The following is a 12,852-nucleotide window of genomic DNA, read 5'->3' as shown; positions in this document are numbered from 1 at the left end:
CCTGTCAGAGCCCGAGAGACGAGTGTACAGAAAAATTACTCTGAGTGTGACGTCACCAGGGGGAATTTAGTATAAGAGGTGTCCAGATGTAATACAGAAATGCTATGCAGAGAAAGATGATTTTACAATTTTTTTTCAAAGCAACTCAAATCAAACAAATAGGAATCATATGTACAAATCTTTACTTTCCCTGTATAAAAAACAGTATGAATAACTATCATGAACTCTTAAATCATGATGTAAGATTGCAAACAGTGAGTTATTGAATGATATTTTCACTATTTCTCATTTATTTTATCACGATGTTCCATCAAGTGAGTAGCTGGAAAGTAATTCCGGCGGCTAGCTCAGCTCTGCGCGCGCTGCACGCCTATACAATACACACAACACCCAGGCATTGAGTGTACATGTAGTGGTCTGGTACCGGTATGTTGACCCGCAGACCATGCAGCGATCCCCTGGCGTCTTTTTCTTCTTTCCTTTTGTCTTTGACTCCATTTTTATATCCTCTGGATCATTTCCACTCATAGCTCATTCCACAGAACAATCTTGAATCAAATGTACTATTCTTCTCAGCCTTCCGAGTTGTTTTCTATATTTAATTACACTAGAGGTCATCATCACACATACAAACGCAATTGAGTTGAAGACAGCAAGAAAGGTATGCGGTACGGTAGCTCGACAGCTAGCTGAGCCGGAGCGGGCAGCCGGTCGGCACAAAGCAATTCTGCAACCAACTGTATTTTGCAAGAGCCGCATCACACGCGGATAAATATGTCATAATAACACGTCTTCTATGTTATTGACTGGTGAGAAGATCTCGATCAAATTTCATATTATTCGCCTTGAAATTATTCCTTTAGGGTCTATGGTATCATTCTGAGGGAATTTACATATTTGGAATAATAGTACGGCCATAAAAATACTTTTAATCATTTCCTCTTTGCAAGTTCTCCGGCTCACAGATACAACTTCAACTGCAGTTTATTCCATTATGACTTGTTTCGCCACGGACACAGTCCCGAACGAAAACAAGGCATTAAAATCGTCTAAAATCGCTACAAAGAAGAACAGTTTTAACAATGTAGGGATATATTATTGACTATATATGTCTTTGAATAATTATTACTTCCTTTCAGTATCATTCACATAAAATCAATAGCGATAAAATGAAGTTTTGACACAAAAGTAAATATGAAGGCGTACGTGCATTGTACACAAAACGGCACTGCCTTGTTTACTACACCTGGACCGAATACCCCCCGTGACGTCACAGTCAAAGAACACCCGTCTCTGTAGGCATTGCAGGAGCGAACTCAGGGAAAATGGGTAGGGATAAATCGTTCAAATTCACTATTTTGAAAAAAGAAAATGGGGGGTCGAATCACCTCCTAGTGTTTGGGGGGTTGTAAGGTTGCTATTAATGTAAATATCTCAATATTTGGAATCGTCTTCTTAATTCAACTTTAACATAAAAAAATTTCTAGTCAAAATTTCAAAATTCTGTGTTAAAGTTTTGTGAACCTCATAAAGCTATACCAGATGGAAGCAAAAAAATCAATATCGGTCAACAAATATTAAAAAAGAAGATGCATTTTTTGTGAAATTTAAAAAACGCGTCTAAATTAGCATATTTAATTAATGAGTTTCAAAATTCTGTGAAGAAATTTTGAATCCCCTACCTAGTGCTATCATATAAAGCAAACAGAATTGAAATCGACTTGAAATGATGAAGAAGCATTTTGAAATTGTGGACGGACAACAGACGACGGATGCCACGGCATAAGCTCATCTGGCCCTTTGGGCCGGATGAGCTTAAAACTGTTTGGCCTTGACCCTTTTGGCCTTGGCCTTGTCCTCGGGTGATCCGGCCTTGGACTCGAACAAGCTGGCCTTGGCCTCAGACATGCCGGCCTTGGACACAACACTGGTTACGGCTATTATGTCATGAGAGCGCCACCTCACTTCTAGTAGATATTAAGGTGTTCAGGATTACCCCATTCTCCCCTAATGGTTATTTAAAGGACAAGTCCACTCCAACAAAAAGTTTATTTGAATAAATAGAGAAAAATCCAACAAACATAACACTAAAAATTTCATCAAAATGGGATGTAAAATAAGAAAGTTATGAGTTTTGCTTAATTTCACAAAACAGTTATATGCACATCCTTCAGTATGCAAATGAGGGAACTGATGACATCACTCACTCACTATTTCTTTTGTATTTTATCATATGAAATATATATTAATTTTCTCCCCATTGTCCTGTGAAAAAAATGTTTTATTTCTCCCTGAACATATGGAATTACCATTAACATTTTATGGTTCAGTCAACTTTGTCCTTAATGTCAAATCTGTAAAAAATGAAATATTGTATGATTCAAACAATAAAAAACAAAAGAAATAGTGAGGGACATCATCGATTCTCTCATTTGCATGTGACTAAATTGTGCATCTTAAAGTAGAAATATATTGAAAATCATAAAAATGAAGAATTATATATCAAGTTAAATAAAGGGGAAAATAAGGAGAACACGATGGTGTACATAATTTATCAGGGAGACCGATGAAACTCACTTAATTGATAGTTTAAAGTTCTCTCTCTGAATGCTTCAATCACGCTCAATTACGTCCGCGAAATTGGGGTTTTTTGATGACGTTTATAAGTGTACGAGAGACGTGATTGGCTCTCCCACGTCAAGCTCCACTTGCATGCAAAACCTGTTGCGAGGATACGTTGCCTCCACAGCCCCCGTTTTTTGTCTCGCCCACGGCACATACTTACCACTTTTTTGGTCGAGTACCCCCCCCCCCCCCCCCCGCGGGAGGATATCGAAAATTCTAATCGGAAAGCCTTGAAAAAAGCACAACTCATTGAACGTAGAGGGCACCAACACACGGCTGCCATTTTTTCCTCTCCGGCAGAAAGATTAAAAAAATAAGGAATAAATCATCGGTAACGTATATTTTCAATATTTTCTTGGAATACCGTAAGTAACAGACTATAAACAGCACCCGTGGATTAACCGCACCCCCAACTTTGGACTAAAAAAAATAAATAAATAAATCCTTCTCACATTTACATGCATATTTGAGGTACGAAGAAACAAAAACTCAGTTAAAGATTTCAAGGTATCCAAAGAGATTACCTGTATGCGAAAATCTGCTGTTCTTGATCAATTCATCTAAATGTTAGCAAGAAAGAAAAGTCCTGACAATGTTGGCCACTTACACACTCACTCACCTCACAGTCACAGTATACACACACACAGCACTGCCGTTCTTACATTGCAAACTACGATACGGTACCAGCAGTATATCTTATCAAATTATGATGTGTCTTTCCGGCGTAGGAGGAAGAAACATTCACATTTCTTGCATCACAACCTCACAATCACTTTCAGAATTTGTCTAGCATTTGATGTCTTGGCATGAATTTTGGATACGGGATTACAGGAAGGTTCAAGAAACAAAGAAATTGGCATTTTTTCCAATTGTATTTACGGCTTCGTGCCGTCTCTCTCGTGTGTGGTGTACATGGTATCTTATGAAAAGCAAACAAGAAAGAAAAAATAAGCTGGCGCGAAACGAGACTTTCGCGGCCGGGAGGCGGCGGGGGTTATAATGAATAGCGCCAGCTTAAGTCGCACTATATAACCACAATACAAAGCAAGCTCACAATACAACGCAAGCTAGCTAGCTCTCAGCGCAGCTTACTCAACTCTCGCTCAGCTGTGACAAAATATTACAGAGTATGCTTGGTTTCTCTTTGAACTTAGCCAGGGTACTTCGCTGCTTTGAATCGAGAATAAAGTCGAAATTAGTGTCATGAAGGTGGGTGCGTTTGTTATGGAGAATATTTGATTAAGATCGTAATAATCGCTTCCCATTACCTGCGGCTCATACCCCTCTAAACGACATTGCCCTGGGCGGCTACGCTCGGCCACTCGATGTGTTGTGAACTGGCAGACGTCTTACATGTTCGGGAGGGGTTACGCGGGCGGGCTTAGACCCGTCATCGTGGATAAACCGCACCCCCGACTTTTGCTTCTATCCCGCCGAGAAAAAGGTGCGGTTAATAGACCGTTACTTACGGTATGTATAGTATCAAAAGAAAGATTAGAGTCAAACGAAAATAGTGGGCCTTCGTTCACGATAATATGTCATTTAGAATTTAAAAAAAATAAAAATCTAGACAAAACCCGGTCGCCCGAATTAGGCGACCTGATTACACATGCAGGCTCGCACTAACACACTAGCGTCGGTGAATGGGGATGATAGTAAAATGTCAGAAATTGTTAAATAAATCCCCAGAAACGACGGTTATTCCTGTCTAATCATAAGACATAAGTACCTTGTTCATTGAATGAGTGCCATCGGGGATATTCTGCATTGTTAATCCCCTAATGGCGGCTGCACGATCGCTAGCCGTCTGTGTACGAGGAGATATAAACAAATAAACATTTTTAAAAACTCCTTGAAACAGACAGCTGCCAGCTGTCTAACTTTTACATTAATTACAAGTTTTTATACAGTCTAAATCTCAAAGTCAAACAAAGTCAGCGTTTGGCAGTGGATTTTTAACTAGTGGGTCGTGCGTGCTGTGACACCACTTCTGACGTCCACAACACACTTGATTTTTCTGTGTGCAGCGGCATATAATGAACCCTTGACTAATTACTAGTATGGTAGTGGATCGTATTACCGAACACTTTTCATGAATTCAATCATATCAAACACACTATTCTCATAAAATTCACCAAACTTTCACCATGAATACACTATTACCTACAAAATATAAATATGTAAAAATTTGGCCGAAATCGTTTTTCCTATTTACAATATTAGCTTCCAATCGGACCCCTCTTCGCATGTGAAATATTTTGGTCACTTGAAAAAGGTATCGTATTACCGAACGTGTGTTTTCTATGGGAAAAGTTGAGAAAACAACAAAATCACTGATGCGCTATTTTGACCATATCTTATTATTTTTCGAATATTAAGACTTTGAAATTGTGTTTTTGACAATTTTTCATCATCTTGGCTCTATTCAAGTTCTCTTTGAAAGGATGTTGCAAAATTTTGAGCGTATGGAATTATTTTCTGATGCGTATGATGCGCACGCGCACGTTCGGTAATACAAGGCCGGTCAGTACCGTATGGGCACTAGTATTCAACCCGGCATAATTCAAAGATTTTGACATATTCCCCAAAATATTTAGAAATAGGGAATTTATCTTAATTTCATACCTTTGTTATTTCCAGGGTAATCTGTTGTCGGTATTTTCTTTATCAATCTGTCGACTGTATGTGCGGAGGATCGAATTATGCGGCGATGGCCTTCAACCTAGTCCTAGTGAGGATTGATAGCAAATTTCATTCAAAAGGGTTTAGATTGCTAAATTAGATCTAGGCCTACATGTAGATCTATGGAAGTCTCTGGCTTTGATTAATTCCCTGTTTGGTCTCATCTCAAATGGTCTAGTCCATAGTCGGATGGGACAAGGGCAGATTGAGAGACAGGGCCATCTTTCATCACTAGGTTGAATACTAGTACCGACGGATTGAATACTAGTACCAACAACCGTCGCCGTAAAATTCGATCGCCCGCGCACGCAGTTGACGGCACTCCTAGTACCAATGAGGTCCAACATTACATGTATGGACCTCATAGGCGACATCAGTAGTATTTTGTGTCAGAAATCTTTGTGAAGATGATTATTTTTGTATTTTATCAAAACTACAAGCTATCGTACTGTCTAATTATTACATTTCGATCTCACTAATTGAATACATTGTTAGCAATAAAAAAAATTGAAAGAAATGAAGGGGAACTTACATTTTCACGGCTTTTTCCTGATTTTCTGGGCAACTGCTCCTCTCTTCTGACTCGCGATCGAAGCTGATATGAAGATCACGTGATTCGCGTTCTCGTCAGCTGATCGGTTGGTTATTCTTTTCGTCAGACGTTAATAATATATATTTTATAATGCTAGCATTCATCGCTAATTTAGGTGAAAGAGATTGAAGTTAAACAGCGCCAGGTCGGAATCATAATTATTTTGGAAGAGTGTATTTATACACTCGATCTCATACCTGACGTAGACGGCGCTATTCAACAAATGCACAATCTTCAATATAAAAATAAAACAGAAAGAACGCCTTGAACACAGGCCAAAATGCCTAACGATTTCTCCGCGGCATTAACAACTATCGTAAAGGGCGCTCCATTTATCAATAAAGATGGACGCTAAGCTGTCTATGGCGACAAAATTTGCCGCAAATATTTACGAAGAATTGTGAGAAATGGTCTGAAAATGCAACAAAAGAACCGGTGAGTACCGATTAAACATTATTAAATTTATAAATAGATTATACATACCTTGTAGATTTAGTTTTTAAGGTGATATTAGTGCTTAGTTCTAAGCTAGGGAGGCCCAAACGCGCGTGAGTGGAGTCCCAGTTTATTAGCACGGGTAAGTATTGGGGTGTCGCCTAGAGTGGTTGACGGGTTGAAGAAAAATAACGGGAAAAGAATAACCAGCATTTGCTCTTGGAAATAAGACAGGTCTGAAATTCAGGTAAATTCCATATTTCTGTATATTTGAAGAAACTCTCCAAACGGGTTGAATACTAGTACCCTTATGGTAATACAATCACTCACTATAATGGCAGGGAGGTTGCAGTGAACAATCGAATGGGTGGGCAATTTACGTAACATGCAATGCAATGAATGGGACTGTGCAGTGGCTGAGCATGCAAGTAATAAACAAAAAATTCTGAAGAACAGAAACTCAGACTCAGAGAGCTCACCTTTTCGCCACCGAAGGACTGCAAAATCTTATTCCTCTTTGAGTGGTTGAATTTCTCCCAAATCCTATCTGCTACTTCATTTTGCTACGGAGTCAAAGGAAGAATCGCTTTCCATCATCTCGAGACTTCGAACGTGGAACCACCACTGTATTACGGTACGTCTGGTAGTGTAACAATTGCCATAGAGTCGAAGCGCTAGGCTAGGCCGCGCCGCGCGCCGAGCTATCGCTAGCTAGCGAGCTACGCTGCGTCGCGTCTGAATGGCTCGGGCTCGTGAGGTGGGATTTCAGCGGGCTTCGCGCGTTGCTGCTCAGCCTGAAAGGGCGAGCGAAGCAAGCCATTTCAGAGTCTGCTTCTAAATCTTGTTCCCACGGTTTCAATAAGTCACATCCACCCAAAATTTCAGAGAGCTTTCATTGGATAACTTCATCTGTCTGTAAATCATGCAAGGATCAGTCCCGGGGGGGGGGGGGGGGCACTTACTTTGACGAGTGGATACCATGCATGCGCCACAAAAAAAACGTTATAAGGATGTATTTTTTAAAGATAGGGCACGTTACGTACTAACGTAAAGGGTGTCAAAAACACTAAAATGATAAAAAAAGCTATAGGGTATTTATTTCGCTAGGAAAGCTACGTGTTTACGGTCAAATTGCGAGGGTGTAAAAAAGACTAAAATGTTGTATAAAGGAAGTCCTTTTTGCCCCAACTACGTGTTTAGAGTCCGATTTGCACGAGGTGTGGAAGGTGCATGGGGCTGTACTAAATACCCAATTATGTAAAGGTAAAACCAACGACCGACGGGCTCGTGACATAACAATTAAAATATTGCTGTACTTGTTTAGGGGTTCATTCAGGGAATACTTGCAAAGGTACAGTTTTGTTTCCAATACTTAAGGGTAGGGTTTCACATACATGTGTATTTGTTAAGGGGTGCATTTTCAGAATATGGAAAATGCTTGTTTAGGGTGCTTTTCGAGACCCCATGGTTGCACATGCTGATATCCACTCGTCAATGGGGGATATCAGTATCACAATCTGCAGCCACAGTAGACCTAGTCTAGCTGCCATGCAGACTTGTTGAATCAGCTATGGTACGTACTGTAGATGTGGGTCTACATTTGTAGACTACTGCGAGCGGCTAGCGCTAATTGAGTCAGGGATTCTGAACTGATTTTTATAGTATCGGCCGGAGCAAGGGGTTTAATATCACGCACAGGGTATCAATTTTTGGCTCATTTACATAAGCGACAGCAAAATGTCTGGACAAGGAATTTATAAAAAAGATCGGGTCTGTGTGCTAGGTCACATGGAAGTGAAGTGTGTATTGTCATCTTTTGTCCCGGGGGGGGGGGGGGGTACTGAGTCGAGATAAGGCATACAGGGATGTGCTGCTGGAATGGGTCGCTTTTGTTTTACGCTGGAAAATTTTTGGTTTATGGATACTGGCCTTAAACATGGGTCCATATATAGGTGCAAATAAAGTGCACATATGGGATCAACATGCGCCCGGTCACAATGTTGGAAACCATCCGCTGTTTCATTGAAGTATATAGTAAATCCCGTACAATGCGACAATTCGTTGTCTTTTCCCATGCAGCCCCTCCTTAAACGTGATAATTAATGACCTGGAACCAGAAAATTGAAATTTATTTGTTGGATGAATTCTTAAACCTACCCTTAAACATGGACCCCTTTTTGGATGAAACTCCCTAATGGGTACCTTTTTAGCCAAAATGACCCTTAAATATGGGTATGGTTTTGAGCCTTCAGCCGCTCACCCCCGTCCAAACCAAATCTAAGTTACCCCCCCCCCCCCCCCGGCTTTTGTCTTAGTGGTGGATCAATAGGGGGGCTAAGAGGGTTTATCCTGCCCCCCTCCCCTCCTCAACCCCTTCCCCCTTCTCTCCCACTCACATATATTTTCCTCTTTTATTCTCAATAAAAATACATAAGACATGTCAAAATCATAATTTTCATGAGTTTTCAACAAATATTCAATATATTTCTAATCTGTAATCACAAATCTCAAGATATAATCACCGACTGCTAAATAAAATGATACAAAGTTTCACAAAACTAAATGGAATGGGCATGGTTGTACATTCTTCTGCCATGTAAACAAAACATCTTTACTCTTATAATCAATTAGAATGATACTTTGTTTTCCCTGTCCTGATGAATGTGTGGAGTGCCCTACTCACCAAAACTTGACAATTCTTGTTTCATACTTCGACAAAATCATGTAATACCGTAATATATCAGGAAAATGAAATACTATGTACAAATAAAATATACATTTGTTGAACATACAAAACGATGTAAGGTTGTGAACCCAGGAATCCAATCTTTTATATGTCTGAAATCAAACATCTCATTTAAAATTATGATAGGACTCAAACATATATGAAAAGCACAAAAAGTTCAAATGCTTCATTTGCCAAATTAAGTACTGGTTGACAGATATCCAATTGCTAGTACCTTATATCAATAATGAATTACACCTATTGTATTCCTTCTCTAAAGCATACAATGAAAATGCTGAATAAGTGAATATAACGCAAAATATATCTGAAATTTGGAATGTAAGAAACAGATTGATGATACATTCCTGGGTCAGAACATTTCAACATGAAAAATAGGTCTACACGCTGACAATTTACTCTAAAGGTAATAAAATCTTCCTCCAATGCACTAGTCAAATCTATAATTATGATCTGTCCTATAAACACAGGTAAGAACAAAAACTTACAAATTTGGAAGCAACTTATTCTTTGATAAATTTCAGAATAAACTCTCCTCATCCTTATCGCATGTGTATTGATACACTACAAGATCTTGTGAAATTCAGTCAATCCATCACAAATTATTTGTTGTATGTTGTGTCTGATCAACTAGCACAATTTGTAACACTTGGACTACTTAAAAATGATAAAAGAATAGATAGACAGGATTATTTAATTGGAAAGTGCATTACTTAACCTGCCACAGATTTAGAGATGGTGGCAGAGGTAATTAGGACTACATTTTGAACACCAATATTTTTCATTCCATCAAAACTGACTTCTTTTTTTTCTATCATTAAATTACAAAAGGGAATTATTTTTTTAAGGAAATTTACAAATTCATACACAAATTGAGTTGAACCATATGTGATTGCCAATTACAATAGGCCTACATGTAAACCAGCTTAAACTTCCACCAACAAAAGAAATAATAAAATAGAAAGAAATAATTTTGGCATATATTTCAGGACATCAGAACCTGAAATATATTAAAAATTCATCACATATTTTGAGGGTTCGATATTGATAATTGTTATACAAATGAATAAAATCAAACTCAAATTCAAAATTTACAGAAGCTATCCATAACTTCTGATAAAATAGCTACAGAGGTGCTTTCTAAAATATTCAATCACACTTACTTTTCCATTTTTTAGTAATCAATCAAATAGCTGCATTTAATTACCATTTGAGTCTTTTTCCATATTTTTTTTCAAGATTAAAGTGTCAATGATTTGCTAGCTTTGATTTTTGTAGAAAATATGACAGATATGCACCATATCATATTCCACCATTAAAAGCTTGAGATAACATTAATTATTACTCTGCTTGCCATCAGTCACTGCTCCATGAAAAGTACCTAACTAAGTTTATAACAGCAAATATCTGAGTACTATGGTAACCGCATGTTTTCACTAAACATGAATAATTTACCTTCCATTCTATAAACATTCTAGGAGAGTGTTATTGTCACATCTTTACATATCTGGTTTGTATATTGTTGCATATTGTTGAAATGCAAACAAAAAGTATATCCAGGGAAATGCAGTGAAATGTGGTAACTACCAACTAGCTACAAGCTAAAATCGCCTCTTTCAAGAGGTCACGTTGCTGAATTTTGTACACAATTTACCTTGCTTGAGCTCGGTATTGTTCACATGAGAGCGGATGTTGATGTGCTGTTGCTTGTACATCACTCACAGCCGCACAAACCATTGCAATTACCACACATATTGGGTATCCAGGTTCCCTTATCACAAAATGGCCTATCAAGATGATCATTGCAAATGCATTTCACTCAGTAGACTGACTAGGAACCAATCAGAATTGTTCTTTCATATCAGAGAATAATTGGTAAGCTTTGAGATGCAGGGTTCAGCTCGTACATTGTGTTTTGTATTCACGTTGCGAGTTAAATATGCACTGTGTGACTGCTACCTTCAAATATACTGCACATTATTGGGTTCATTGTACTGATATCACAGCAATATGAAGCAGTATATACAAAGTTATGACCAAGGCATTAAAACAGGGTTTAGATGGGTGACATTGGGTACTACATATTACACATCTACATGGCTGGGAATAAAACTGTATATTCAAGTTGGTTTACCATGATCAATTTATGTATTCCAAGTTGGTTTACCATGATCAATTTATGTATTCACAAAAGAATAGTTCCTTTCCTTTCCTCATCTTTTTTTTACATATACATATATAGCATAACTATATGTACCCTAATGATAAGATATTAATTCCTATGAGATATTGATCTACTACAGATACAAAGCTTTACAAAACAAACCTAGCAAACTTACATGGTATTATTCTAGCATATTTTTTTTAATATGAAACTGTCTTTTTCTAATAACCAAATTGCACTTTGTTGTCCTTTATGAAAAAGGAAGTCATAAACTAAGACTTAACATCATACAAAATTTATATCATCATGAATAATGCTATGTTTCAAATCAAACTTTATGGTTTCAACATCAGAATTATTGAAAAGAAAATATCTGCAGCAACTTTAATTATCACATAACATTGGGGTTTATTCATTTAGGTGCCAAGAATGGTAATTATTCTGATAGTGATTGCATTTTGATTTCTCATATGAAAAAATACAAATGAACTTTCAAGTATAAAATTTCATGTGCTGCATTATCAACTTATTCCGAAATTCAAAAGAGATTACTAATTTGGTTTGCTTGTTTCATCATGAAAATGTAAAGAGAGAAAGAATAAATTGAAGGTAGATACTGGCATCTTCTCTTCAGAATTAATGCACTCAAGTGTCTCAATTTTATGGCTTTAATGCATCATGGTACAGAACAAGCAATCTGCCTATTGACAGCACTATTCTCTGTTAAATAAAATTCATAACTGATTGTCACTTTTAGAAAATGAAAACGTATCTGATAAATACTGCAATGGGAAGAGGAATGATATAAAATGCATCACAGTGATATGTTATCATTACCCAATACATGATAACAAATAATTGGTAATAGTGCCATTCAATGTCACATACATACCAAAAGATCATTTAAAAGCTTTTCAAAATCTTGAGATTACATAAAAGTTACAACTGATTGCAAAAGATAGCATATGAATCAAAGTTTTATGCAAAAGATTCATGTGTTCATCATCCTGACGATATATATTTTTCAAGAATCCCACTTGCCTTTCCTACATGTATTTAGGCTGCAGTCGCTCTAGACGGACCTGATGAGACTAGACATCATAAGAAAAGCCAACAATAAAAACAATCATTCATATAACTGAGATTGGGTATACATGAATCAACTTCATTAAGGAATATGTCTTACCCATCCTCTTGAATGGATGGATACATGCACAATACACAGGGTATGTCTATATAAAAAAAGGTAACCTAAGTTCAAAGGTCAGCTATATACATTTAAAGTGATCATTTCACTTTGTTCTGATTTAAAAAATTCTCCTTTTGGTTCCTGAAAATGGGCTAAACATTAGGCTTCTAGTGTAAAAATACCATCCCAAAAGTTTCAAAGTATTATATTTACAGGATCAATTTTAAAACCTTGGAGATGTAAACCAAAGTTTGAAAATAATTGGGAGTTGGTTTCAATGACTATGTGTATACAGGGAATCTGTGCACCACAACACATTAATTCTAGAAGAACACAGCATGACCTACAGTGTGTACAAGGTATACACTGAATGTACAGTGCAGCTAATAGCGTGTGTATAGGAGATACACACAACAGAAGGC

General features: G+C 37.5%; 1 protein-coding gene across 1 annotated transcript in view; it reads right to left on the bottom strand.

Annotated features, from left to right (window-relative positions):
- Nucleotides 1-8,783: 8,783 nt before the first annotated feature.
- Nucleotides 8,784-12,852, bottom strand: part of LOC129257122 (AP-3 complex subunit sigma-1-like) — a 43,290-nt gene continuing 39,221 nt past the window's right edge. Inside the window, exon 7 of the mRNA XM_054895378.2 lies at nt 8,784-12,524. The gene's annotated coding sequence lies outside the window, so the exon portion shown is untranslated. The remainder of the gene's footprint in view (nt 12,525-12,852) is intronic.

Source organism: Lytechinus pictus, chromosome 3 (genome assembly GCF_037042905.1).
Source record: "Lytechinus pictus isolate F3 Inbred chromosome 3, Lp3.0, whole genome shotgun sequence".
NCBI classification, from domain to species: domain Eukaryota; kingdom Metazoa; phylum Echinodermata; class Echinoidea; order Temnopleuroida; family Toxopneustidae; genus Lytechinus; species Lytechinus pictus.
The sequence above is the reverse complement of the archived record's forward strand: the minus strand, read 5'-3'. Positions and strand labels throughout refer to the sequence as shown.